The 23,618-nt window shown below is 41.7% G+C and overlaps 1 non-coding gene across 1 annotated transcript; it reads left to right on the top strand.

The window, feature by feature from the left end:
* Positions 1-22,827: 22,827 nt before the first annotated feature.
* LOC138762549 (U6 spliceosomal RNA) lies at positions 22,828-22,934 on the top strand. The gene has a single exon (XR_011356956.1). It is a non-coding gene; the product is annotated as a U6 spliceosomal RNA (small nuclear RNA).
* The last annotated feature ends 684 nt before the right edge of the window (positions 22,935-23,618 follow it).

Below are 23,618 nucleotides of genomic sequence, written 5' to 3'. Positions count from 1 at the left end.
TCTTTGCTTTTTTGAAGACCACCTCAAGCCATACGTGCATCAGACCCTTTCCATTTTTAATCATTTTCTTTTTATTGTTACAGCTTCTTTTGAAATTTTTAAATTATTTTCTCCTCCTTCTCCCTCTTAGCTTTCCTCTTCTCATTTTATTCTCTGTGGTTTGATCTTCCATAACTATTACTTGCTTTCTAAATTACACTTGTCTGTCACATACTGATGGTTTCCTTCTTTAATGGAGCAGAATTCATCTGTGCTCATTGTCTCTGGGACCATGTCCATTGACGCCCATCTTGAGGTGCAAGGTTTTCCTTCTATTTTACCATATCGCCTTGAATCCTCAGCTTCCCAATTTGAATGGTTTTCTAGTGGGATCTTAGTCCATATAATCTGAGAAAGCCTCCAAGATCCATCAGATTTATTTCATTATTACCACATATTACTATTTATTAATTGAAATTCCCTCTGCCTTTCTCTTCCTTATTAAAAAAAAACTTTTCATTTTGGCTTTGAATGTCATTTCTAACCTTTCATTTCCCATCATGACAAACTTTTTCCCTCTTCCTCTCTGTTTTGCAAGAGTCACATCTTTGGAATAAGAAAGTTTTATAACTGCATTGTTGTATGGTTAACCCCCCCCACCCACCCAGTACCTGGCACTTATGGGGATTGGTAGATGCCAGATAAGTGAATTTTTAAGTTGATGGAGGTTGGTGAACTAATTGTTCGAGGTGCCAATTTTAAACTTTTGTATTTTTAAACTATTTAATTCCTCAATATTTTTGCCGGCTGCTTGAGGCTGCCAGTTGCTTGAATTCCGGATAATAGGGATTTTGCTGTATATATTCAAGACTTGTTATTCCATATTATCAATTGGTCAATCAATTAATCAAAAAGAATCATTTGTAAATCCAGCAAGGGGCTAAACAGTAACCAAAATCATAAAAGGTAATCAATTATATAAAAAGATTCGAGAACCATTCAGCAGGTCTGGCAGCACTGGTGGGGCAGAAAAATGTCAAGCTTTCAGGTCAAGGAAACAAAAAAATTATTGAGAGAAAAGGGAAGAAAAAGCAGAAAGAATGCAGGTCAAGGTTATCAAGGCAACAATTGATTTAAAAAGCAGTTTTAGAAAAAAGTAGGAAAGAAAAAATGAAACAAAAGAGCACGTCTGATGAAGAAAAGAAGCTGTGGCATGAAATTGCTAAATTTAACAGTTAGCCCCTTGGGCTGCAATATGCCTAGAAATTAGAGGGACGTTGTTCCTTGAGCTTCCATTGGGTATGGTTGGAGCCACACAACAGGTCAAGGACAGGGAGATGAGAATGGAGTGGGATGGAGAATTAAAGAGATAGGCAGAGTCTTTAGAGTTCCTCTTGCATAGTGACTGCAGATGTTCCCAAAATTGTTGAATTTGAATATTAAGATTTGTTATTTCAACATTTTAACAATCCAAGTAGTTGGGCATTAATGTTAAAGTTTACAATTTCAGGTTACCAGGCAATATCTATTATAAACCCAGAACATCTACTGTTTCTTGACTATACCTCATTCTATCTCCTTCCCGGGTGGGTGAGCTTCATTCCATTCTACCAGTTTCTTCATCTCCATCACACCTGGATGTGTGATGAAGCTTTTCATGCCAATGTCTTCAATAGGCTTCCCCGTCACCTTAACCATGGTTTCTTCTTCTAGTGTTGACAGGGCTCTCAACCACATCTCATTCCTTGCACTCCTGCTCTCATACCCTCTTCTCCCAGTCAGAACAAGGATCAAGTTCAACTTATCCCCAGCTTCTACCTTGCCAGCCTCCACATACAATGGATCATTCTCTGTAATTTCTACCACTGTCAACAAGATTTAACTACCAGATACACATCCCCCAATTGATCAGCTTTTAATGATCCAAAGGGACTACTCCCTGAAGCACTCTTCTATCTCTACTAACCATAGGATGGCATGGTTAGTGCAGCACTATTACAGGGCCAGCCACCTGGGTTTGCATTCCTGACTGTCTGTAAGGAGTTTGTCCATTCTCCCCGTGTCTATGTGATTTTCTTCTGGCCTCTATGGACTCCTCCCATGTTCCAAAGAGTACAGAGTTGGCTGGTTAATCGGTTACATAGGTATGTATAGGCCGCACAGGCTCATGGGCCAGATGGGCTTGTCTTCTGGACTCATCTTTGTAGGCATAGTTATTTTCTACAAGGGACTAGGCTAAAGAGAAACGCCAGTTCTTTGAAGTGAGATATGAAAGTCTGGCCACGCCATGATTGTAGTTAAAATGCAGAAGTGCTGGGGAAACTCTGCCGGTCTCGCAGCATCTATCGGAGGCAAAGTTAAATTACCGACGTTTCGGGCCTGAGCCCTTCCTCAGGCCTGAAACATTGGTAATATATCTTTGCCTCTTGTGAATGCTGTGTGACCAGCTAAGTTCCTCCCGTAGTTCTGTGTTTTAAATTCCAGTTCAGCATTTCTGTGCTTTGAACACTAGCTCTTTTACCATTTCCCACCATCCAGTTCTCCCTCACTTCATTAAAATGGAAGAGGAAGTATACATTGAGCACAATAAACACACCAATAGCTTGCAAATATTACCTTCTTGTTAACTCTTCCTCTCAATGTACATCCCTGTTGCCATAACAGCACAATTTTCCAATTCCCATGCAATCCCGGCTATCAGAATTTCTAAAGAAGTGAGAACAGTGACAAAACAATCCCCACAATGCCTCAGTTTCGCCTCTTGCTCTTTCTTCTGTAGCTGATGTAAAATTAATTTTAGCCAATGTGAAAAGTGCAACCATGAAAAGAAGCAAATGTTTTGCTCACAGATTTCAGGCACAGGATGTGATAATACAGCCACCTGCACGTGGCGTACCAAAATATTCACATCACCATCACACACTCAGCTCCAAGTGCTGGAGTAGAACATTTTTTGCTCACTTCCACCAACTTTCTTAATTCTAAAAAGACAAAGGCACGTGGCCCAATCCTGGGTCAGCCTATATTGTTCATACCTTGATGAAGGCCTCAAGCCTGAAACATTTGTTATGAAGCATCTTTATCTTTGTTATATAAATTAGTGTTTGACCTGCTAAGTTTCTCCAGCATTTGTTTTTACTTTAATCGCGGTATCTGCAAACTTTCAGGTTTCACTTCGGCCTACAGAGGCTCCGTCTGAAGGCTCAGTGGTTAGAGCACTGGTCTTCCCAACCAGGGGTCACGAGATCATTTCTCGCTGGGGCCTCATTTCTGTGAGGGGTGCTGGACTAAGTGGCGACTCTCTGTCTTCCTTATGGTAGGAAAGTTAAAGAATTTCATGGATGTAATATTCTAAATGGAGTATGAGGTGACAATAATGGAACCGTTACATTATTATTTTCATCAATGTGCTGAAGCATCTTAAATTCATGCCCAATTTGAAGGTCACGGATAGGAAGAGACAACAAAGATGGAAAACTAGTGTTGCTGGTTTAAATGATGCTTTTTTTTAAAAAAAAGGAAACCACGAAGAAAAACAATTTGTTCCAGTAAAAATACCCATTAAAGAAATACAAGATTTGAAAAAAACTAGCAAGTTGTCATTAAAGCCCATACATTTTCTTTTCATTTATTCATTCAGAAAAATTGATATATCGGCATTGTGGGGATTTAATGTCGATCGCTAATCCCCTCTGAATGGAGAAGGCAGTTAACTGTAAAGCAATTTGATAGGTTTGAAGTCACATATATGCCAGATCAGATAACGATGGAAGACTTTCCTCCCAAAGGTCAAAAATGAACCAATGAGCTTTTATGTCAACAAATTTCATGTCACCAAGATCAGCTTTCTGTTTTCAATTGCAGGTTTGTGTAATCACCCAGGTTTAAAAACCCTCAACTCTCATTGTGGGATTTGAACTCAAGTTCAGGATCAATGATCTTTAAGTCTGACTGCATGCCCAGCAACTTAACCACGAATTATATCAGACTCCATTACTCTTCACTAATGCTTGTTAATGAAAGAAATCTGTCGTCCTTACTGGATCTGGTCTGTACTGAACGAGACACACAGCAATGTGTTTGATTCATTATCTGCCATGTGAAATAGTCGCACAAGGATAATTAGTAATAGGCAATAAATGTTGGCCCGATCTACACTGCCTTCATGCAAAATGCATTCGAAAGCACCAAGCAGAAAGGTCAGAAGTTCAATAAATGCACTGGTAATTTAAGGGAAGATAAAGTTTCTAAATTAGCACAGCGGCTGAGAAAGCAGCAATCAATGTTCACTAATTTAATGATTTGGATGAGAATTTAGTTGGCAGGATTAGTAAGGTGGCAGATGGCACAGTCTGCATCATGGCGTGGTACGGGGGCACCGACACCTCTGAGCGAAATGTCCTGCAAAAGGTAATAGACACAGCCCAATACATCACAGACAAAATTCTCTTCATCAAGAGTATCTACAGGGAATGCTGGCATTGGAGAGCAGCATCAATCATTAAGGATCTACACCACCCCGAGCATGCTCTGCTCTCATCAGGAAAGAGATATAGGTGCCATAAAACTCATATTACCAGGTTTAAGAACAATTGATACCCTCCACCATCAGAGTTCTAAGCAACCAACTCAAACGGCGGCTCATTTAAGGACTCTTATTTTGCACAGAATATTTTTTTCTGCTTTGCACAGTCAGTTGTTTACTTTTCATTCATTGTTTGCATTTCCCTCCTTTGCACGTGTGTCTTTTCTGAGCAGTTGTTTTGCACTACCATTAAGTAGAAATTCTGGTTCGTCCAGAGGAAAAAATCTTGAGGTTGTATGTGATGTCATGTATGCGCTCTGACAATAAACCTGAACTTTGTACAGTGGCAATAAAGAAGGTTATCGAAGATTTCACCAGGATCTGTAACAACTGTAAAAAGGAGTCAAGGAATGACAGATGGAGTTTTAACTTGGATAAGTGGGAGATCCTGGTTTTAGAAAGTTAAATGAGGCCAGGACTTTAATGGCAAATGACAGGGCCCTGGAAAGTGCTGAGGAACAGAGAGACCTAGAGATACAAGTTCCCTGAAAGTGGTGACGTAGGTTAACAGGGTGGCGAAAGATGCCTTTCTCACAATTGTCTTGATTCGTCAGGGAAATGATTTGGGACATCATGTTCTTTGGCTTGGCTTCGCGGACGAAGATTTATGGAGGGGGTAAAAAGTCCACGTCAGCTGCAGGCTCGTTTGTGGCTGACCAGTCCGATGCGGGACAGGCAGACACGATTGCAGCGGTTGCAAGGGAAAATTGGTTGGTTGGGGTTGGGTCATCATGTTACAATTGTACAAATTGTTATTAGGACCACACTCAGTGTACTGTGTGCAATTCTGGTTGCCCAGTTACAAATGTGAGGGGTGCTGGACAAAGAGGCGACTCTCTGTCTTCCTTACGGTAGACCAAGTTAAAGAATTTCATGTACGTTGCATTCTAACTGCAGTATTACGTGATAATAATGGAACCTTTACAGGAAGGATGTCATTAGGGCTGCACGGTTAGCACAGCGGTCAGTGCAACACTGTTACAGTGCCCAGTAACCCAGTTCGAATCCGCCACTGTCTCCAAGGGGTTTGTTCATTCTCCCCACTTCTGCATGGTTTTCCTCCGGGTGATCCAGTTTCCTCCCACCATTCAAAAGCAGACCAGGGTTGTAGATCAATTGGGTGGCATGGGCTGAAAGGGCCTGTTACCGCACAGTGTGCATAATTTTAAAATAAAACAGGAAAAGTTGCAGAAAAGACTCTCAAGGGCTGAAAGGCTTGATCAGAAATTCAGACTGGATAGGCTGGGGGCTTTTTTCCCCCTCTAGTATCGGACACTGAGAGGTGACCTTACAGAGATATATTAAATTACGAGAAGTTCAGATAAGGCAAATGGTCTCGCAGGTTTTCCAAGGTATGGGGAGTTCTAAAATGAGAGGCATTGATTTAAGAAGATAGTGAAAAGATTTAAAGGAGACTGATGGAGAACATTTTCACACTAATAGTGCGTGTGTGTGTGTGTGTGTGTGTGTGTGTGTGTGTGTGTGTGTGTGTGTGTGTGTGTATAATGAATATCAGAGGAAATGATAGAGGAGGGTACAATAACAACATTTAAAAGACATTTGGACATGTACATGAGTAGGAAAGGTTCAGAGGGAATATCAGCCAAAAGCAGGCCATTGGGATGAGCTCTTGGATGAGTTGGGTCAAAACTCCTGTTTCTATTTAATACACAAAAGTGCTGGAGAAACTAAACAGGTCATGTTACAAAAATACATAAACAAAATTTCAGGCCTGAGCAAAAAGCAGGCAGGTGCATGAATTGCTGTGTAACCTATAACTCCATTGCTTGAATGCTCAACGCGAGAATGGTGCTGATCTTAAACTGAGCACTGTGGAATTCACAAGAAAAACAGCATCCATAAAAATGTTCGACGAGGAAAACTTTTCAAATTACATGCACAAAGCTCAAGAAAGAGAATATCACGATAAATGCAAAGCTCATACAAATATCACTCTGTCAAGGAGCACAGAAGCTGAAAGAATCAGTGGCTAAGCTGCAAATTTGAACTGACAACTGGACAAAGAAATATAATGTTTGCTGTTTTTTTTTAAAGTACAACTGATAAAAGCACTGATATAAATTTTATGGCTCAGCAAGCTCTCTTTCTTTGTGGAATTGATGCAGGAAACTGTCACAGTGTTCCTCACGAGAAACATCGGGGTTGTGGGGGGGGGGGGGCAGGGACTTCTTCATTTGAGTCCTTGGGCACACTGGAGGTGAGCTGGGCCACAACTGTGTGAGCACCAAGTCACCAGTTGTCACCAAGAATTCTGGAGCTCTCCAGAATCAGAATTTATTGTCCATGCGGGTGTCACAAAATTTGATGTCTTGTGGCAGCATCATGGTGCAAACCTTTATATGAACCACCTCACCAAATAAATAAAAATAGTGCAAGGAAAAAAAGACAAATTAATGTAGTGTGCATGGTTCAATGCTCATTCAGGAATCTGATGGCAGGAGAAGCTATCCTTGTGCCTCTGAGTGCTCATTTTTAGGCTCATATACCTTTTCCCCCATGGTAACAGAGTGGAGAGGGCATGGCCTTGGTGGTGGGAGTACTTGAGAAAAGAGGCTGCTTTCTTAAGCCACTGCCTCTTTTAGATGGGCTCGATGGAGTGAAGACTGGTGCCCATGATGGCGCAGGCCTTTCTTGTCCTGAGGATTGGCACTTTTATACCAGACAGTGATGTAACCAGAAAAATTGAAAGTCAATACTCCAAACTTTCAACCAGACAAAAAGAACAAAGCATGTCTGTGGTGGTACACCACTGGCCTACTGCAGGGGGAAACCTCTGTATCTGCAGGAGTGTAAGGGGACAGGACAACACCTGGCCGGCTGTTAATCAGTCGGCCTCAAGGGATCAAGCCCTACCCGGTCGGTTGTCAATCACCCTCCGGGAATATAAGCCTGCGCCAGCCTCCCGAAACCCACTCAGAGTCACTGCAGCTACAGCCAGCCTGGCTCTGTGGAAGTCTTTGTGGATTAAAGCCTGTTGTACAGTCTTTACCTTGTGTGTGTCTGATTCTGGCTAACAGCGCACCACAATGTCAGAAACACTCAGCAGACCTGGTAGGGACAAACAGAATTAAAGTGACAGGTTGATGATCCTTCATTACAACAGAGCAATTCCTGTTCTCAATTTGTGTTTCAGTTGATGATGTTTGCTCAGGAAGAAGCAAGATCTTCCTACTTGGAGGCCAAAGATATTGTCACATTTTAAATTATATACAGTTAATTTTAATCAATCAAGGGCATTTGACCAAAAATGCTGTCTTGGAGACACCGGTGTCCCTTTATGAAGGCAACTCTAAAGCAATACCAACAACTGAATTGCAACATTTCAGCTGACCCACAGATACAAAAGCAGTTAATGCCACATCTTCCCATGTGAGTTCATTAAGGAAAAGACCAATTGGAAGGGGGATAGCTTGGTACCGGTGGCAGCACCAGCATTTTTTTTCAACCATCATCTACATTAAGACCAAGGAGACTGTTGGCAGGAACCCTAATTACTAACAACTGTAAATCAAGATTCGAAGTTTGCTCAAAGGAGTACTGTGGCCGAGTGCAAATAACCCCAACAGGTAGAACAAACTATTCCTACAGTCTTCTTCAGATACTAGGGAGAAGTCCAGGTGCAGAAAGCAAAAGGTACAGTCTGAGCTTTCAAATGTCCCAGTGGCATTAATTATTACTTTAAACAGGCCTGCAAGTGGTTTGGAAGCACAGCATGGTCACTCTTACCCTGGTTGAACCTATCTTTCATAAGCAGCTTTCAAGCCCAACGCTCTTTCGAGATTTAGGGATACGATCACGTACAAGGCCAATTTGTGGGCCCAAGATGAATTCTCTCTGGAAAATCAATGATTTAACCAGGCACGGGTGATTAGTTTGACAACGTTTTGATAAATAGAGGCTAGATTCCTCTTTTTGCAGATGTATAAACACTTCACATTTTATATTTTTTAAAAATAACTTGGGTAACAGGCATTTTGCCCCATGAGCCTGTGTTGCCCAACTACACCCAATTGACCTACAACCCCTCCCCCCATACATTTCGAATGGTGGGAGGAAACGGACGTGGGGAGAACCTACAAATTCTTTACAGAGAGAGTGTGAATTGAACCCCACTCCTGATCGCTGGCACTATCAGCGTTGCACCAACTGTGATGCGAAACTTGTCGTCTAATGCTAGCTCGGGAATTTGTGCTCGCGCCAGTAGTGGAAATCAGTCCATGCCTTCTTAAAGGAATTGGATAAGCAATCTCCAGGGGCAATAGGACAGATGATATTGCTGAATGGTCTCTTTTTCTGCTGTCAGTGGTGCAGTGTATTGATGGGGAATCCCAACCAATGCAGGTGGCGTGGGAAGCGTGATATTATGAAAATTTAATGGTCGGTGCTGCTCATCAAGTATGCCATGTCTCTTGCAGTCTTTTAACTCCTGCTGAAACCATGCTGTGCCATGTTGGTAAAAAATATGTTCCTTAGCAGTGATCAAGCAATAAAAGAGCAAGCATTAAAGCAGCAGAATAGGTGAGGTTGTTTCATTCCCTGACAGATCAGGCAAATGTCACATTTTGCTGCAGCGACTGGATAAAATAATTAGCCCTCTTCAACCAAAAACTTACATTATTTCCTTCATCTTTTATTAATCACCTTCAGTGAAACTTAAAAAAGGAAAATGAGTGACCTTACCTTGTACAAGCATAAAATTAGCATAGCTATGGACAAGGATAGAAGTAGACAAAATAGTAATGTGTTTACTTGGGGGAAGGACTAATTACAATGGGATTAGGCAGGAACTAGGAGAGCAGATTTAGAACAGATATTCTCAGGAAAAGCAGATAATTAATGTGGAGGATGTTTAAGGACCATTTGTGTGGGGCTCTGGATAGGTTTGTCCCACTGTGACAAAGAAAAGATGGGAGGAAAAGGAAACATGACCAGAGGTTAAGAGAAAGACGGAAGCATAGTAAGGTCGAGGAACCAAAAGACAGGGCTCATGAGATTTATATGGTTGCCTGTAAGGCATTTAGGAGAGCCAGAAGGGGCCACGAGAAGGTAAGTAGAATTAAGTAAAACCCTAAGGTGCTCTATGCATACATGAAGAACAGAAGGGTGGTGAGGCAACTTGTGCCTGGAGGCAGAGGAGGTAGGGAAGGACTTTACACTTCACTGTTCACCAGAGAGAGAGACCTTGGTTAATGTGATCAGTATAGAACAAATTTATGTGTTGGAGTATGTTGAGGCTAGGAAAAAGGATGCGCTGAATCTTCTTCCAAATATTAGGATTGACGATCCCGAGTCTGCATGAGATATACCCTAGGTTACTATAAAAAGCAAAAGAAGAGCTTGCTGGGGCATTGCGCCAATGATCTTTCATCCTCTCTGGCTGCAGTGGAGGTGTACTGCAGGATTGGGGTTTAAAAAAGGTATCAGGAAGAATTCTGGAAACTATAGACCAGTGAGTCTTACAACAGTGGTGGATAAACTATTGGAAAGAATGTTTATTGACAGGATTTACAAACATTTAGAGAAGTATAACCAAAATAGGACGGGGAGGACATTGAGGAATGCTGAGGAACAGAGGGATCTTGGAATAACAGTTCAGCGTTCCTTGAAGGTGGATTCCCATGTACATAGAGTGGTGAAGAAGGCTTTTGCTATGCTGGTCTTTATAAATCCTAGCATAGAATATAGAAGCTGGGAGGTGATGTTGAGACTGTTTAAGACATTGGTGAGTCCAAGTTTGGAGTATTGTGTGCAGTTCTGGTCTCCAAATTATAGGAAGGATATAAATAAGGTCGAGAGGGTGCAAAGAAGGTTTAGAAAAATGTTGCCTGGATTGCTGTATCTTGAATATGGAGAAAGATTGAGTAGAGTGGGACTTTATTCATTGGAGCGTAGAAGGTTGAGAGGAGATTTGATAGAGGTATTTAAAATTATGAAGATATGAAAAGGTTCTTTCCCCTGAGGGTAGGGGAGATTGGAACAAGGGGTCATAAGTTAAGGGTTAGGGGGCAAAACTTTAGGAGTAATATAAGAGGATGTTTTTTCACTCAGAGAGTGGTGGCTGAGTGGAATGATCTTCCAGAAGAAGTAGTTGGAGCAGGGTCAATTCTGTCATTTAAGAGGAGACTAGATGAGTACATGGATGATAGGGGGTTGGAGGGTTATGGGCATAGGAGAGGGTAAGTGGAACTAGTGGAGTTTCACATAAATCAGTACGGACTAGAAGGGCCGATATGGCCTGTTTCCTACTGTAAATTGTTATATGGTTATACGGGCTGTATAGTCTACTCAGGGGTTGTCAGCATGGCTTTGTGAGAGGCAAGGCACTTCTCATGAGCCTAATTGAGTTTTTTTTTAGGAAATAACAAAGGAAATTGATGAAGGTAGGGTGGTAAATAGAGTGTACATGTATTTTAGTAAGGTATTTAACAGGATCCTTCATACTAGACTCATTTAGAACGTTATGAGGCATGGAATCCATAGAACCTTGGCAGTGTGGATTCAGAATTGGATTGCCTGCATAAAGCAGAGGACAGTAGTAGATGGAACATATTCTGCCTGGAGGGATCTGTTCTGGGACCTCTGCTCTTTGTATTCCTATAAATGACCCAGAGGAAGAAGTAGAGGGATGGATCCGTAAGTTTGCTATTGACTCGTTAGTCAATAAAGTGGGTCGCCATCGACTTGTTAGCCAATAGAAGACGGATCTTCAAGCAAGGCTTATAAGTCAAACAAAATCTGGACTATTGACTCGCTGGTTGATGGAAGGATGGATTGGAAGATAATAGAAAGTTGGAAATTGAATTTGGAAGAAGACTGGATCGATTGGGCTCTGTTGAGAGCAGCTTGATAAGCAACAATCAAAACCATTGTTTGAAGCCTTCTGCGTTTATAACAGATTGGAGCTGCTTGTCCATTTAGGATTGTTTTTCTTTTGGAGAAATAGCTGTGCATATTTAAAATCTGAGTGTGGCAAATAACACAATGAAAAACAAATAGCAGCTGCAGCTGCCAAGGGGGCAAGGAGCAGCTGCTAAGGAACTATGTCTCGAGAACATGAAAGTAGCAGAGCTTAGAGTTGAATTGCAAAAACGGCAGTCAAATACAAAGAAATAAATCAAATCTTCAAGCAGCATTGGGGGAGAATATCGATAAAGAAAACAGTTGAGGGATATACATCTCCCAAAATTACTGCAAAAGCCATTAATTGAATTTGAGTCCGAATTCTCAATGGTGGCTGCATCTATGCCACAAGATGGTGGTGAGAAGGATAAATGATCCATAATGGAAGCATCATCTGACATACAGGACCTCATGGGATCTCACAGTAGTGCCTCAAATATTTCCAGCAGGAGGAGCTCTCGAGCAGGCTCCAGAATTTCAAGTGTTGAATCCAAGCATCTAAAGATGCAAATAGATGCAGCAGATCTTAAAAGTGGTAAAGAAAATGCTCCAGTTTGAATCGAACTTAGAAGGAGGAGCAGATAAGACAGACATGGGTGCGACCACATGAAGAGTCCTAGATCAGGACAGACCTCATCAACTTAGCAACTCCATAGTGTAAGGTAAACCAACACTCTACTAAATGCCTAATTGACACAAGCTCTAATGAAAGCTTCATATACTCACGGACTATATGAGAATACAACCTGAAGGTGTATCCTTCCAATTATCATATATTGCTCGCATCCCATTCGCACTCTACCCGTATTCATGACATTGTATCGTACATTTGTTGTTTGAATTGGGGTGGGGGAGTGCTTTGTAAAATATGCCTATATGTACTTAACAAATTGTGTGTACCGGTACTGTTGGGTCAGGACTTCTTGTATCACCTTAAAAGCGTGACCTTGGAGTATTCTGGTGACATCACTCCCATTACGGTTTGGAATGGAGGGCCTCTAAAGTTAGAATTCACATGCAGCCCCCCTCTCCTCTTCCCGAATCTGAACCCAGACTACAAACCTATTGCTACCAAGAGCAGGTGGTACAGCACAGCTGAATGAGGCTTCATAAAGTCTGAGACACAATGTCTACTCAATGAAGGTATTATTGAACCTAGCACCAGCCCATGGAGAGCTCAAGTGGTGGTGTTAAAAGGGGAAAACAAGTCTAGGCTAGGTTTGACTATTAATCGCTTCACACTCCTGGATGCATACCCCCTCCCTCAAATCTCAAACATGGTGAATGATATTGCGCAGTATCAGGTCTATTCAACCATTGACCTGAAAGATGCTCATCACCAGCTGCCAATCCATTCTGAGGACCATCCATATACGGTATTTGAGGCTAATGGTCATCTCTATCAATTCCATAGGATCCCTTTTGTATTGCTAGCGGGGTTTCTATCTTCTAGAGGCAGATGGACAGAATGGTCGATGAGTATGGGTTGAAGGCTACCTTCTCCTACCTCGATAATGTCAGCATCTGTGGCCATAATTTGGAAGACAATGATGCAAATCTTCAGAGTATTCTCCATACAATGGAAGCCCTGAACCTCACTTTATAACTCTAGCAAGTGTGTGTTCAGGACTAAATGTCTGGCTATACTTGGCTACGAGGTGGAGAATTACATCATTGGCCTGATCCTGATAGGATGCCCCCCCTGTTAGAGCTCTCTCTTCTCAGGACCATGAAGGCTTTGAGGAGAGGTCTGGGGTTTTTCTCATATTGCGCTCAGTAGATCCCTCAATACACTGGTAAGGTTCTCCCCCTCCTAAAAGCCCCTCTTGGCTGAACCCCAAGCAGCTTTTAACTATGTCCGAAACCACACTGTGAAAGCTGCCATGCACGCGGTGAATGAAAATGTACCTTTCCAAGAGGAAAGCAATGTTTCAGACATAGTCCTTGCTATTATCCTCAACCAGGCAGGCAGGCCGGTTGCATTTTTCCCTCCCCCTTTGGACATTGCAAGGTCACATGCTCTGGTATCCCTCTGTGGAAAAGGAGGCTCAAGCCATTGCAGAAGCCGTGAGGCACTGGAGACACTACCTGTCTGGTAGGAAGTTTACGCTCTTCACTGAACAGTGCTCGGTCACATTCATGTTCAATAATGTCAAGAGAGGAAAAATTAAGAATGACAAAATTGCTAGGTGGTGGATTGAGCTCTCTACCTACAATTATGACATTGCATACTGGCCAGCAGCCCTTAACGAACCTCCAGATGCCTTATATAGAGGAAGCTGTACCTCTGCACACACCGGCCAATGCAGTCTCTGCCAATCTGCCCTACTCCATGGAGGATATCAGGGAAATTACTAGCTCTTGCCAAGTCTGCACAGAGTGCAAGCCTCACTTCTACCGTCCCGGACCTAATCAAGTCATCCAGGCCCTTCGAATGGCTCAGTGTTAATTTTAAGGGACCTCTCCCCTCCACGAACTGGATCACTTTCTTCCACTCTATCAGTGATGAGTACTCCCACTTCCCGTTCACTATCCCATGTCCAGACACATCCACTTCATACGTCATCAAGGCCCTAGACTCCATTTGGGTATCCCAGCTATATACATAGCGACTGTTCATCTTTTATGAGCGAAGAGCTATGTCAGTACCTGCTGGCAAGGGACATCGCACAACCCCCAGGGGAACAGACAAGTTGAAAAGGAAAACGCCACAGTCTGGAAGTCTGTTAGGTTGACCCTCAAGTCAAATGGCCTTCCAGACTCATGCTGCCAGGAAGTTCTTCCTATGGCACTCCATTCCATCCACTCACTACTATGTACAGCGACAAACAATACTGCTCACGAGCTCCTATTCAATTTGAGAGAAGATCGGCATCGGGCATTATGCTTCCAACCTGGTTCACCACTTCTGGTCCGGTCCTACTCAGGAAGCATGTGAGGAGAAGCAAGACAGACCCCACCCCCACCCCCACCCCCCAGGTGGAAAGGGTGAAACTGTTCCATGCCAATCCTACATACACCTATGTGGAGTACCCAGATGGCAGGGAGGACACATTCTCCATCAGGGACCTGGCACCTGCCAGAACAGAGGGTCCATTGCCTCAAGTGCCCTATGAGCCACTGAGCTCATTCTTGCCACTCCCAGCCCAGGCCTCAGGGAATCCAACTCAGGAGGAAATTGCATTCCCCTTCTCCTTAGAACCAGTAACCCAGCCTGTCACACCTCCCTCGCAAGGGGACCGGGAAGATCCAGGTCCTCCAGTGCTGAGAGGCTCCAGCAGGATCTCCAGACCTCCGGATCACTTAAAATTTGTAAATTATAATTTTCAATTTTTGTCTTCTGAATCAATGTTCTGTCTTCATCCATAGTCCCTAAAATCTGCAGGAAAGGGTGAATGCAGTGAACTGAGATTCACTGTTGATGTTTTGTACTGATGGCTGGCTCCGCCTCCCAGCTCCTGCCCCATCTACCCATATATAACCCTGGTTTCCTGCCTAAACTCTGAGCCCTTCTGAAGACCCTCAATTGAAAGCTAATAAAAGTATGTGTTCTCCTTCCAGTAGGGAGAGATTTTATTCGCACTGCATTGAATTCGTCCATCATTATTGAATGAAGATCTACCGGGATCAATGCCTGAAGAGGGCATTGTGAACCGGTGCGGACTCGAAAGGCCAACATGGCCTGTTTCCGCTCCGTAAATGGTTATATGGTTACAGCGTTACATCCACAATATGGGGGGGGGCCTGGTCTTGAAATAGCCAGGTCTAGTTAGAAAGCCGAGTCAGCTTTAGAACCACAATGTGGGCTTGGTCAAGGACTAAGCAGATTGGTGCAGAGCCAGTGCTATGGCCACAATTCAGACTTGGCTTTCAACAAGGCAGAGGAGGGGCTGAATCAGTGCCATGGATGCGAGTTGCCGAATTAATGAGATAGATTCAAGGAGCCAGAGATCAAACCCCGATGATGGTCAAATGCCATCTTTTGTAGCGTCATACCAGGAACTCCTAGCAAGGATCAGAAATCCAGGTCGACAAAATCACATCAACCTAGGCATGAGAAGACAGGATATAATGGCTGCATTGTTAATTCAGTTACAGAACTCACTTCTCTGCCCAAGATAAATATTCCAATTTTTGATGGTGACACACTTCAATTACAAGGGTTTATGAAAAGCTTTGAACATGTTATTGAAACTTAAGAAGTCACAGCTCGGAGGACTGTTCAGAGTGTTTGCTTCAGTTCACCAGTAGACGACCAAGAGAATTTGTAAAGTGTCGCTAGCATATGAGGCCGAATCAAGCAGGGCCAGCTTTAAGCCAAAATGGATAATTTGCTCCCAAATGGGCCCCGCCCCTAAGGGGGATCTGCACTAGCATAATATCTACTATACACACAACACATTGCAACATACATCTAACACCACATTGCAAGTTTTATAGAGAACAGCAACGATTTTAATTTTCTTCTGAACTCTTTAAAAAGTCAGCTGTGGTTCTTTATACTGTTCATATTGTGACTTTTTTTTAAACTGTCCAAAATAATGACCTACAAAATACCGCATCGCCCAAGGTAACGAACTTTTAAAAATTCAGTCGAAATTTAGATTTAGCGCCACTGATGCTCAAGTTTTGAACGTGTTCACTAATGACACTTAGTTAATGTCAACAAACAATGTGGTGCCATTTTTAGCTGTGATTCCTCGCTGTGAACAAGCTACAGACATACAGTTAATATTTTGTGATTTTTTTTTTTAAGGATTCTGTGGTTCCTGTAAATATGTGTCAGGTCTGTCTGTAAAACCTCTCTCTCCAACACAATGGGGACGTAGAAAGTGTCAAAGCTGTACAGTTCCAAGCTGCTGAGGTCTGTGATGCACTCGAAGAGTGAGCAGAAAGCCCTGATGATGCTGGTTGAAGCAAAAAGCGATGCTGAAGTGTTAATCAGTCAAATGAGAGATTACAAGTTTCTGGTCTCGCTAGTTTGCTGGCACTCCTTACTCTTTCAAGAGAATTTTGAGAATAATACCATGGATGTGGCTACAGGGCTTTCTTCATTTCAAAAGCTTTGTAACTGGTTAAAGACGTCCAGGGAAAAAGGTTTCGATGAAACCTTGATCGATGCCAATGAATACGCCAAAGACTCGGAGTAAACGCTTGCGCAAAAAATAGAAAATTATTTGATTATGAATCTGCAGATGAATCTTAGTCAGATCCAAAAACAGCCTGCAGAGTGCAATCTTTTGATCAAGTGGTAGATAAAACATGGCAAATGCTTGAGCCACAGTTTGAACAACTGAAAAAGCATCATGGGGGGGTGGTTTGGGAGGAAAGGGGGGGGGGAGAAAAAGTCACTGTATATGTGTGAAAAAGAAATAGTGTATATCATGGCTAATGTGATTTATGGTGTGAAAAATAAAAAAATTAAAAAAAAAAAAAAATTATTTGTATTTTGGTGCAATTTTCAGGATCTGTCCAAAGACAACACAAGAAAATGTGCAGCAGATCTGGAAGTGGCATTGACAGATGTCGATCTGACACATGAGAAAAAAAAGTTAAAACCACAAAACTGACTGTTATGGATGGTTACGTGCCTTGTGAGAAAATGGAGGCACTAAAGCTTGCAACAACAGGTCTACTGCATTTCCAAATTTATTTATTGCTCTCCGGATTTTTTTTGACAATCCCAGTGACTGTGGCATCAGGAGAAAGGAGTTTATTTTTCCAAGCTGAAGCTGATCAAAACTTAATCATCAATTCAGCAAGAACATTTAAACAGTTTGGCAATTATGTCCATTGAATCTGAAATTAACAGGAGTTTAAACTTAGACAAAATACTAAAAAACTTTGCAGAGAAAAAATGCGAGATAACTTTTTCATAATAATGACTTCTTTATAATTTATTAACATTGAGTGATGTTTAGAAATCAAAAAAAATCATTAGTTCCTAACAATGCTGTTCATTTACATTTTGAATTTTTGTTCTAAGAAATAATATTTTTACTAAATCATTTTACAGTCACTAAAGCAAGTGGTTTTGTAACTATTCACTTTTCTAAGGTAATCTACACATTTTGTTTGTTTACTTGTAGGCTTACATGTATGCAATTTTATACTAAAATGTGCTTAGATCCATTTGGTCCATTTACTCATGCACTTTGTCAGCACACATTTTGATTGCTTTCCATTCTACCATAGTGATACAAAGTTTAGAATAAATTTATTCATATCGCTAAGATTCTACAGACCTTTTGCTGCGAACCTGGGGCCACGCAAAATAGGTTTCCAATTGGGCCCTGCAGCTCCTAAGGCCGGCCCTGGAATCAAGGATACAAAATGGCCAAGTGGTTATGAGAGAAACATTTTGGTGACAAGCATAGAATTTCTAGAGCTTGTATCCAGAAGCTCTAGAAAGTGATGTGGATCAGTGGTCAGACCCAAGGAAGGTTTTTATGCCTGAGTTGCAGTCCCTGCATCTTCCCAGAACAAAAAAAAATCAAAACCACAGAGAGGGACCTTAGTCTCACAAGCTGCAACCGCAGAAAACACTCAAAGGAATGCAAAACAAACTGCTGGCTTCCACAGATTGAGAGCGCAAGTACACAAATGATTTTAAGTCATTTTAACCCTTACATCCATTCTCCTCATGTATGCTATCTGCTTACTCTCATTTCCCTCCCACCCAAACACATTAGGGGTAACTTCAAGTTCTCCGTGAGTTTACCAGTGAGACATCTTCAGGAAATGGGAGAAAACCAGATCACCTGGAGGAAATCCATGCATCAATGAGGGAGCGTGCAAACTCTACATGGATAGCAGCCCAAGTCACAATGGCGCACGGCATGCTCCAGGTAGGTGGCAGTGTCACTAACTGCTGCATCACTGTGTCATGTTCCTTCCTCTAACTGTTTGCTGGTTGGCTATGGGTATAATGGGCTCACAGATTTGCATGGTCCAAAATTATATTTGAAAAAACCCAAAGTATGTCCTAAAAATAGCCTCTCACAGTATGGAAATCCCAGTATGGAATAAAACTATTGGTCAACTCTTTAAAAGTCTAGGGAACTACATCTCCCCTGCCTTCCTCACATAATTGAATCATTTGATAAGGATCCGCCTTGTTGCTCTTTGCAATACTGCTCCCAAAGCTCGAATGATTCCCTTGTGGACAAGAACAGACTTTTATTTAAAAACAGCAGCTGTTTATCTTGTATAAAAAGGAGAACATTTTCGCAGTGTGATTTGACAATCTCTCACTGATCGGAACAATGAATTTAATGCTTTCACCGTAGCAGGAGCATGGAATTTCTCGCGTTGCTTTCATTATCAATCTGCATTGCAAGGAATTGGGGAATTTCTGCAAGCTTGATTTTTTTTGTTATTGTGATACTGCACAAACCTGACGGGCAAGAAAAGATCAGCTGGTCGATCATAGTGTGTACCTTCCCCATAGGTTTCATTTAACTGGGTCCAATAATAGCACGGGACTGCCCTATACCTCACTTCCTGCTCCACTATTCATACCAGATCCCGAGCTTTGCTGCCCAGTTTGCTTACCTTCTGATTCCTTTAGTGTTCAATAACACTGGACAACATTTTTTTATCCCCCCCCCAACAGGTTTTATTGCTTATTAAAAAAAGGGAGATTATGATAGACAACTTCAGGCTGGACACAAAGATCATTTCAGATTTGCTGTATTACGTAGGAAGTTGGAGAAACACGAGGATAACTTTTATTGTCTTCCGAGAAGCTCTGAGCCAAGCTCTCAGGTTGATGCCACATGTTGCACGACAAATGCGAGGAGACTAGGGTTTGACTTGGTCACCAATTTTACAACCAAAATAGAGTTCAAAGGCTTTCTTCGACATACTACATCTTGAAGCCTTAAATGTATACTTACCACAAATGTAACAGAATGTATTGCATCTGTTGTGACGTAGATAAGACATTTCTGCTGTATTGAAGCATCCTGAAGACAATAAATGCTATTAAGAATACCTAGTTTGCTATTGTCTGAAGAACATGTGCATCAATATGCGTTCAATTTATAATCAATGCAATGCAGTGTCTGCAAATGTGAGCTGCTTTTATATCATGTCTATAAGCATGCCCAGGCATTAGAAACATGAACATAGCATCCACACTCATTGCACACCCAGGCATTCTTGGACTTGCTTTCTGGGCAATATCCCAGTAGACTTAAAATATGATAGGAAATCACAAAAATAGATTACATCTAAAAAAAAAAGCAGTATGCATTTGAATTTTTTAAGGTGATTTTTATGATCAGCATCTCAAAAGTCCATAAAAATACAATCAAAGATGTTCAGGAAGTAACATGTTTGTTGCCCAATGTAATCTTTGGTCTCTATAGAAGAGAATTCCGAAGATCCACATCCTTCTGCATTTGGAAGTGTTCTTTTCTCAGTGCTAAATGAACAAGCTTGTATTCAGAGACTACATTTCCCATACCTGATTGATAAATTGGAGAAAACAGACTTTTGATCCATTTGGCAAGGAGTTGACCCTCTGTCCTTCAAAACTCCAATGAGAATCAACTATACTTCTTCCTCACTATTTTTTTCATGCCCATGAACCAACACTGCTCTCAATTGTCTGAGATCTCAACGAGTCTTATATAATTTCAGCAAGATCCTTGCTTTCGCACTCTAACTCTCTGGCAATAAATCCTCCTCACACTGTAAAATGCACCTTCCTAAGCGTTAGCTTAACTTGCATTTTTACTTGCTGAGGTGAGGTAGCACACCGAGGTGAAAATTGAACTACTCAGCAATGATGTCATGTCACATGATTAAAGACAATTCTCAAAGAACATATTACTGAAAACAGACATTTTGAATCCAAAAGGTGGTTCTTGACCATCCTGTAAGGCACACAGGATTGAATGCCATAAAATTCTGTGAGTAACACAGACTGACAGTGAGTCAAGAAGGGATGACAACTGTACTATTTCTCTTGGTCAAGAGAGGGAGCAGTGCTGTGGTGCCATTTTAAATAGCCACGTGACTGTCCTAATTCTGGACAAAAGAAAGCAAAATCATTCTGGTTTCTGAATCGTAACTCTTGTAATGATTACTTTATCAGAGTTGTAGAAGAAAGCACAAGTACTTAAAATTCCATGCAAGTGGGAGAAAATCATTCATATAAAGAAATAATTCTCTGAAAACTACAAGAAACTCGAGTGTTGAGAAGTCTGATGCCCCGCACCTACTCCATGATTACTGATGAGCATCAATTTAAAACAAATCAATTTAAATTCAAAACAAAACTGATTGAACTTCAAATTCATCTCTTCAGAATTAATCCTGAACTGTAATGGTTTGGGTTTTGTCACACACACACACATTTGGGCGTAATGGGGTTAAGTCAGAGTTAATTTTTGAGTTAAGTAAGAAGTGTTATGTTATTACTAGTTATTAATAAAAATGATTGTTTTGAAGACACCAATGTCTTGGTGAATTTCTATTGCTGCTGATCTAATATGTAACAATACTCATCAGGCCCCCAATGCTCGTTCACCATCTCTGGGCGTCTCCCATTCAAGGGCATCGAGAGAAAATTAGAGAGAAGGCAAGCTCATGAGAGGTTGAGAATTTAGCATGAACACAAAAGGAAATTAGTGTGTTGGACTTGTGGAACTGCCAATCCCTCAATGAAGGAGTCAAAAGAAAGGTGCCTCCTGACAATGCCTCAGTTATGTCCAAGGTTTGAGTACAACCTGGATTACTGGCAAAGGATTGAGGATTCCACTGGGATGCAGTTCTGCAACAAAAAAAATCTTCCTGACAAGGGGTCTGCTGGATCGATGGGAGATTGATTGAAAGAAAATTAGTACCTAACCCAGTTGGCCAACATTCTGATGAAACAAACTTGTTAGTGCTGACAATCACAGGGGGTAACTACCAGTAATGAGGTGTCACTCTAAGATATGCTCCACCATCAATTTTGCAGTCTAACTACCAGGGTTAGAAACGCACCAATTTCAGAAACAGTAAACATTAGGCATGACTTGAAGATGCACTGGTGAGACAAGGGGCACATTGTGCAAATGGTGAAAGACAAAATTAAAATCAATATCAGTGAACTCTTACAGACACACAAACACTGATTAACATTTAAATGAACTTCCAAGTAGAATAATGGATGTAAAAACCTTGAAGTCATTTAAAACTGTTTTTACATTTCTCTCGAGTTGTGCAAACGATCTGGGCAACAGTTAGCGCATTGCAATTATGGCACCAGCAACTCAGGTTCAAAGACAGCACTATCTAGGAGTTTGTAGGTTCTCCCCGTATCTGCTTGGGTTTCCTTTGGGTGCTATGGTTTCCTCCCACCGTTCAAAACATACCGGAGGGTCACAGGTAATTGGTATATTAAGGGGCCATGGGCTCAGTGGTCAGAAAGCCCCATTACTGTACTGCAAGTCTAAATTTAAATTTTAAATGATGCCTTCTTCCAACAGCGGCACGGTTGGCCTAGTGTTTATCGCAACGCTTTTACAGCACCAGTAATCAGGACTAGGGTTCAAATCCTGCGCTGTCTGTAAAGAGGTTATACAGTCTCCCCAAGTCTATGTGGGTTTACCCCGGGGTGGGGAGGGGGGAAGCTCCGGTTTTCTCCCACCATTCAAAACCTACAGAGGGTGTAGGTTCATTGGGTTTAAATTAGGTGGCACGGACTCATGGGCTGCATGTCTAAATTAAATTACCAGTCTCATAAAATTAACATCGTCAAAGGTGGCTAAAAACAAAATGTTTGATATTGGCTAAAAAAAATAAATGCCGGAATACTTGAAAAGTCGAGTAGTATCCTCCCATCACAGATGCTGCCTGAATATTTCTGCTTTATTTCACTATCAGTGTTAACCTGGACGAATTCTCGATTTTGTTCTTGCATGCCAAGGCACAGGAGAGCCTTGCATCTGCCCTAAACATTTGCTGGATCAAATAGCGGGTGTCTCGGCCATAGTAATGGATATTGGTGCTGGCTCCCCACATACAGTGACCAGGGATTGCACCCACCAAATGGAAAATCAGCTTAAATGAGAGTGCGGCTGTGATGCAGGCCATTCTGGGGTGAATTTTCTCCTTTATTTATTTGTTTTATTAATATACAAGCCCACACTCAAATCTTATCCAGATTCTGCACTGGGACTGCCAGATTATTTCCACAGATAAGCATGATTGTTTACATCAAGTATACCACTCAATCTCCCATGCCTCCTTGTCAAAGAAAAGAGAATCAGTTCAACATGTAGCTGGATGTAGCACCATGCCACCATTAGCCGGGAACCAGCTTTGTTCCAGCATCTCTTCATCCATATGTGCTCACTTCGGCAGCACATACATTAAAATTGGAAAGATACAGAGAGGATTAGCATGGCCCCTGCACAGTTATAACACGCAAATTTGTGAGGTGTTCCATATTGAAGGGTGCCATGGATAGCGTAGCGATTAGCGCAATGCTGTTACAACACCAGTGAGCAGGGTTCGAATCTTGTGCCTGCTGTAAGGAGCTTGGACATTCTCCCCGCGTCTGCGTGGGTTTCCTCCGGGTGCTTTTGTTTCCTCCCACCCTTCAAAATGTACTGGTGTAACTGGGAGGATGACACAGGTTCGAAAGCCAAAAGAGACCAGTTTCCTGTATGTCTAAATGACTTGAAGAAGATGCATGTTCCCTTGATTCTGAACATATTTATTCAATAAAATACACATCTTCTTTAGCATCACATCTACTTGTGTGGCTTCTTTCAAATTTATTTAATATCTGACTGTTCACGTACAACCTGATGAAACAGCATTTCACCAGATGACAGTACACACACTACACAATTTTATTTATGTATATATGGGAAGAAGTGATTTCCCAGCCTGCCAGTCCAGATTTTGATGCTCCTGTACCTCCTCTTGATGGTAGTGGGTCAAAGATACTGTGTGCTGAATAAATAGAGTCCTTCACAAGTCTTTGAGCCCTATTCATGGTAATTATCAGCAAAAGAGAAAAGGGAGGCCCCAGTGATATTTATGGCCATTTTAATGATTCTCTCTGTTCCATTCTGGTTTGATGCTTTGCAGATAGACAGGATATTCTCAATTGAGCTCCTGTAAAAAGTTT

This window comes from Narcine bancroftii, chromosome 4 (genome assembly GCF_036971445.1).
Source record: "Narcine bancroftii isolate sNarBan1 chromosome 4, sNarBan1.hap1, whole genome shotgun sequence".
NCBI classification, from domain to species: domain Eukaryota; kingdom Metazoa; phylum Chordata; class Chondrichthyes; order Torpediniformes; family Narcinidae; genus Narcine; species Narcine bancroftii.
The sequence above is the reverse complement of the archived record's forward strand: the minus strand, read 5'-3'. Positions and strand labels throughout refer to the sequence as shown.